At 31.8% G+C, this 6,851-nt stretch overlaps 1 long non-coding RNA gene across 1 annotated transcript; it reads left to right on the top strand.

Moving 5' to 3' along the window:
• Positions 1 to 625: 625 nt before the first annotated feature.
• On the top strand, positions 626 to 4,999 carry LOC134696544 (uncharacterized). Its single transcript, XR_010102967.1, has 3 exons — positions 626 to 865; positions 3,691 to 3,779; positions 4,230 to 4,999. It is a non-coding gene; the product is annotated as an uncharacterized LOC134696544 (long non-coding RNA).
• The last annotated feature ends 1,852 nt before the right edge of the window (positions 5,000 to 6,851 follow it).

The raw sequence follows: 6,851 nt of genomic DNA, 5'->3' as shown, positions 1-6,851 counted from the left end.
CTTACGAAGTCTATTCAATGTTTTACGCAAACTATTTCGCTCTGGCTGTTTCTAGTGGTCGTCTTACACCTGCAGTGTTGTGAGATACTTTTCATTCCACGTTGACGGTTTAATGTGACTTACAGCAATTACAGCGCTGTTCCTTAGCTTAATTTTTGTATGTGTTTTTGTAATGTGCTTTATATAATATTCATTTTGTGTCACGGATCGATACCCCATATTCTTTTGTTTTTCTATGGAAAAAAATTGTCTTTTGCAAAAAAAATATATTGGTATATTCCAAACTTCGATTTTTTTTAATAACGTTAATGATTTTTAATTTTAACAAGGAAGTTATTATGAGATGATATAACCTCCTTGATTTTAAGAACTAAACGAAAAAGAGAATTGTAATATAAAATCTTACGATTCTTACTTCAAACAAGATTTGTTATCATATGCTAATTACCCATATCATATTTTAATGACCACACACTGTGGCCATCGTGATTATATAAACCCTAATAAATTATAAAACATCCGAATGTAAAATTTCGCACGATAGATAATGACAAACAAACGACAAAAATTACATAATAAACCCACAGCGTGTGCATTTAACTGTATCTTAATATATTTGTCAGTACATGGATAACCCGAATAATCCAGTCGTTATTTAACGATCACTCAGTTCACTCCATTAACCAATTCCTCGAGAAAAGTATTGGATAGGGGGCGCTGAATTATTCGAGTTAGTACATGGAGGAAAGGTCTATTTAAAATGTTATTCAAAGATTAGAAGCGACGATTCAATTTCTATTTGTGTATTGTATCTGTCATGGTTGAAACGGCACCAGTAACATATCAGGATAGACAACAGAAGTCTGTAAGTATCTATTTTATGTACATGTATTTATATATTTTAACATAGATATTATAAGCCTTTCATGCCTTCTGTTGACAAATTTTCATAACTATGCACTATTTTAGTAGACCACAGATGTCCTTTTCGAACTAAAAGAACCTCTTTGAAAAGACACACCTCAGTCGAATCTTTCTTCTCAAATGAATGCCTGAATGGTCACCAAATTTATACTTGTAATGGGCAGGCATTTTCGAATAATTTTTTAAAAAATGTATTAATTCTGACTGCAAGGAATTTCAAATGGTAAATAATATACATTGTATCTCGAGGGAAATGTACACACTTTAACAACAGTGAATTTTTCATAAATATTATATAATGGTAAAAGAATAGCATATACATGATATATATCATGTGTATTAACGATTAAACTCTGGAAGAAATATAGTCAATCATGAATACAAATTAATGGGTCCTTTTTGGAAAAAAATTAATTTTCTCAAAAAGGTTTCTCTTTCTTCAGAGGTTTACATGAAACGTTGATGTCTGTTGTGCAGTGATGTTTTTTTTTCTCTTTCTCCGACGCCTTTATGTGAGACATGGTAGGTATTTCATCCCAGCGGCGCCGACGACGATGGTGTACACTATTTGTTTGAAGATTGTATTTCATAAGTTAGACAATCTAAATGTTTCATACCTTATGTTACGAAATTTCCGTCCGTCATATGTCATTGTCCCGGCAACCTTATTTTCATGGTTCAGTAAACTGCTTGATACTTTTTGTTTTGTTAAATGAAAAACTCACTTATTATGAGTAATATAATAACTATGTTTGGTATATGGGTTCCTAGCAATACTTACATGTTCGTCAGCAAGGTACATGTAGGGTTAACCTGACCGCGACCTTATTCCATGGATCATTTATCAAAGATAAAGTAACTTAAGCAAGACCGTATCTAGATACTATAACTAGTCAGTCATCTATTTTTGGTGTATTGGTTATTGAAATGATTGTAAGGTGTACATATCCACCCGATAGGTTCCTTCTGACCTTGTCCTCAATTTCATGGTTCATTGCTCAATGTATAGTGTTTGTGGTTTGGTCTATTTCTCAAATGCCTTAAGCAGTAGGGTCACTATATAATGTGTATCATGTTTGGAATCATTGTCAGCTGGAAATGTCGGTCTGACAGGTCTCAATTGACTTCGACTTCATTTTTATGGTTCATTGAACAATGTTAAGTTGAGTGGCTGGGTAAATTTTTCGGGCATTTTAAGCAATACATGTAGGACAATAATATGTAGTGTATGGAACAACCATGACAACTGTGGTGTCATGTCTATCTGTCGGGGTTAACATAACCTTAACGCATTTGTTTGATGTTAAGATGTTGTATTAAGATCCGATTCTTAGGTACTATTAGCAATACTAGAACACACCCACGAAATCGCGGGCATATACAGCTTGTAAACTGTTGTAGGAGGATTTTTTGTAAAAGACATTATGTATGGAGAATTTCATAAAAGGTATCAAAAGCCATCTCCCTTTTTTCAAAGTCCGATATTTGTTTCCTTTTTGTTAATTCAATATTTTTGTGTCTCTGGTCTCAGACCACAATTATTCTTCTCCTTTGCTACAATGCATCTTTTGGTAAAAGTCAAATTAAATAAAAAATTTGCACCGCTTTAACATGAAATAAATGTAACTGCTTATATATAGACCTTATTAGTCTAATAAAATATGCTTCTAGGACAATCCATCAGTGCTTTTTCTTTTGAGGGCATTATTAACATGCCAATTGTAGGATATGGATCTTGTATAAATGACTAAGACCGACTAAGGGTAATTTGAGGGGAGAAAATATATTCCCGGATCCCGCAAGGGTCAATCCCCAAATCCTGAGGTCCCGAAAAAGTCCTGCCTCCCTCTTATCCCTACCCTACTTTCTTTTTTGCCAACTCTCTACTTTCAATTTCAACAGTAAATTTTATGCCCCATCTTTGGGCATTGTGTTTTCTAGTGTGCGAATCTGTGCGTTCGTCCGTTTGTTCGTCCGTCTGTCTGTCCCGCTGCAGATTGAGGTTTTTGGTCGAGACATGATGATTAATTTATCATGGTGGAAGGAACAAAAGCGACACACAAAATGAGGTTTTCTCGGTTAATAGCAGCCATAACAACAATCATACATTGTAGTTGTGCAATTTGCTAATGTTAAGTATACGTGATATTTGTAGTAAAACCTCCATACTAAAGACTTTCAACATGATTTGAATATGTAAGAAAAAGGTGAAACATTTGCACTCATATTTTGGTAATAAAATGTGTCAAGTGTTGACTTAAAGTACATGTACCTAAATATCAATATATTTTTGTATCAGAGTGCCGAAGGCGCATCTTTAACATTTTGAGTGGAAAATTGATATTTTGTTGAAGGGGGGAATGTGTTGGGTACATTACTCATACTTTTGCCTGAGGAAGCTGCTGTTCTTTTTTGGAACATGTCTTACTTGTTTTCTGGTATGTTGAATGGTGTAGGTAAAAAGTATTGTCAACACCAGTCCTGTGTTTTGTTCAAGACTTAATGACACCTGTTTTTTAATTGTTATTTGTGTCTTCAGTTCGCTGTCTCCTATGCATGCACCATTCATCTGTTTTAAGACTCTACGATTGATTGATTGATTGATTGATCATGACTGGCTGAATGTCCAATGGCAAATATTACATGCATATTCAGGAAGTTGGGAACGATTCATGCCAATCCTGATAAAAATATAGAAATATGCCTGAAGAAAAACAATAACAGAGTAAGTGTTCCTGCATTTTAAACTTCAAATATTTCTTGTAGAGTGAGAAAAATGTTATGAAACACCAGCAAAAAAGACTAGATTGTTATTCAGTCCTAACTTATACAGTGTTTCTGAAGATGGAGATTAGGTATGTAATAATGAGTTTTTAATTTTATAGAGTGTTGGCTTTCAAATAGTAAAAGTTTAATGAGTTACTGTACGTTAATCCCTTTTTTTGTATAAAAAAAATCCACAATTACTGTTCAAGTGCATAGCATAGCCATTTTTATCTTGCTGTATCCAGAGGCAATAGATATATATATATAAGAAGATGTAGTATGGGTGCCAATGAGACAACTCTCCATCAAAGTCACAATTTATAAAAGTAAATCATTATAGGTCAAAGTACGGACTTCAACACGGAGCAAGACTGTTATTAATGACAATAAAGAGAGTGAATATAAACATGATAAACACAACAGACATCATTATTTAGATTAATAGAAAGACAGACAGTTTCTTCATCAAATATAATGAATTTTGGTATGATAACTAAAAATATTTGAAATTGTTTTGAATTTGTCGTTACTTCTTTCAGATCAGGCCTATCCAGAAGCAAGAAAAAGGACAATTGTTAACACGTACATCTACAGAGAGAGACATGTTTTAAAAATAGATTTATTTTCAATTTAAGAAAAAACTGTTTAACTTTTACTATTTTGTATCTGTTTATTTTACATTTATATGTTGATATTTTGTTTTTTAAAATTGCTGCACAGTATTTCTATTCAGTCCCACATAACAAAATCAGCTGAAGAAATTGATATTTTCATATTTCAAGGGAGTGTCCTTTTGCATTGTTGATAGCAGATATATGTATTGTCTTAAGTTGGGTTTAAAAACAGTCAGATCGCAACTTCAAATAATATAAAATACTTTTTTATGAATGTTATATGTCTTTAAATAGACATGAAAGATAGAAAATTATATAGGAACACATTTTTTCTATGACCTAACTGTATTGTCATGGTAAATTTATTATGTGAACATATCAAATATTATCAAAAACGCCGCTGGTTTAATTTAAAATAAAATTATTCTATGTAGCCTAATGTCATCATACAGATCAGTGTATTTTTTCCTAAACAAATTTTACATATTTTTATAACCAGAATAAATTTATTCTGTGTCTCAACCTTAACATTATTACTGGACTATCAAAATAAATTTATTTTATTTATCATAAAACTTTTAATCCACATTGAATGTAGAATAAATTTATTCTGTGTCGCCACCTTAATATGATAACTGTACTTTCAGAATAAATTTATTTTATATATTATTATACAAGACAAAAATCAATCACATTGAACATAGAATAAATTTATTCTGTGTCTCAACCTCACCATACAGATTACTTTACTTTCAAAATAAATTTATTTTATATATTAGTATAATTATAAATGACATTAAATGTAGAATAAATTTATTCTGTATCACAGTCTCACCATACAGATTACTGGACTTTCAAAATAAATTTATTTTAAATATTGTTATAATCATAAATGACATTAAATGTAGAATAAATTTATTCTATGATTTTCTCGAACTGATAATTATAGATATCAAGGCTCTTTATAATAAATTTATTTTACAAATGATTATATACAGAAAGCACCATGCATTTAGAATAAATTTATTCTAAGTTGCATCATTTACGGAGAGTTGAATGAAAATGGACAGTAAAGTGTAGAATTCAGTATAAATTTATTTTGAAATGTATCAAATAAATACTAATTTTACAGAATTGTCTTTGTTTTTCATGATTTTTTCTCAAAAACAAGGGTTATAGAATAAATTTATTACGTTCTTGTCCTATTTTGGCCTCTAATTGCACTTGTAAGAAATTAGAGTGAAAAAAGAGGAAAATTGGTTTTTTCCTTTTTTATTCTGCTCTCTGTTACATGTAACTTCAAAAACATGTTTAACCCCGCCGCAATTTTACGCCTGTCCCAAGTCAGGAGCCTCTGGCCTTTGTTAGTCTTGTATGATTATTAATACTAGTTTCTTGTGTATACGTCCATTATCACTGTACTAGTATGCATATTTTTAAGGGACCAGTTGAAGGACGCCTATGGGTGCAGGAGTTTCTCGCTACATGTAAGACCAATTGGTGTCCTTCGGCTGTTGTCTGCTCTATGGTCGGGTTGTTGTCGCTTTGACACATTCCCCATTTCCTTTCTCAATTTTATGTAATGACTACATATCTATTCCACAGCTAGCAATCATACCAGAATACATAAACTGAGATAAACAAAAATCACTAGAGAACGAACAATAAGTGAAAAATAAAGAAGTTTGAAACTGTTTTTCCAAACGCTGTTAACAAAAACCTAGGCTGAAACATGAATATCGCATAGAATTATAAATCATATTCAATAAAAGTGTTAATAGACAGTTCAACTTTATATCTTTCATAATTGTATATCAATGCAATTGAAAAAATGAAGATTAACGTGTATTGATGCAACAGATAAGTGAATTAAAAGAGCAATGGCATTTGTTGTTTTTTTTGTCACATTTTCCATGCTTTCCAATTATTATTCTAATGCAATAAAATCAACGGTACCAATTTTGTTGCACCAGATGGTACTTGGTACTTGGAGTACAACGTTTGTAACGTTCATTTTGATCGGATAACGTCACTTTATTACATGGCATGAATTGACAATTGATGCTATGGGACGTACGCGCAAGCGCAGACGGCATATGACAGATTTTAAATACATGTTTTAACGTTGTTTTCTGTTAATTTCATTAGAATGGAGATAACAATATTGTATTTTAAGCTCCGACGGCATCAATTTGGGATTTGATGGTCGCAAATACCCGTTTACTGTCTCCGCTAATGCGTCGCCAGTAAACTTAATTTGCGACCATCAAATCCCCAATTGATGCCGTCGGAGCTTAAAATACAATACAGTTATCTCCTAAATATACATATAACTGTAACTATTTCTTGACAGTTGTTCAAGTATTTGTTGTATTAAATTTGTTTGTTAGGAAATTGAATCTCTTATTTCTATTCACCTTTTTACCTTAAATAATACGTGTGTTTACAGTCTTTCATCACGGTTTCCCTTCGCACTTACACTGTGCATTCAATATCGGTACATTTATGAAGATTTTGTTAATATAAAGGATGTTTTTTTCTTTCAAA

This window comes from Mytilus trossulus, chromosome 14 (genome assembly GCF_036588685.1).
Source record: "Mytilus trossulus isolate FHL-02 chromosome 14, PNRI_Mtr1.1.1.hap1, whole genome shotgun sequence".
Lineage (NCBI taxonomy): Eukaryota > Metazoa > Mollusca > Bivalvia > Mytilida > Mytilidae > Mytilus > Mytilus trossulus.
Note: the sequence above shows the minus strand (reverse complement) of the source record. Positions and strands in the feature narration are given on the sequence as shown.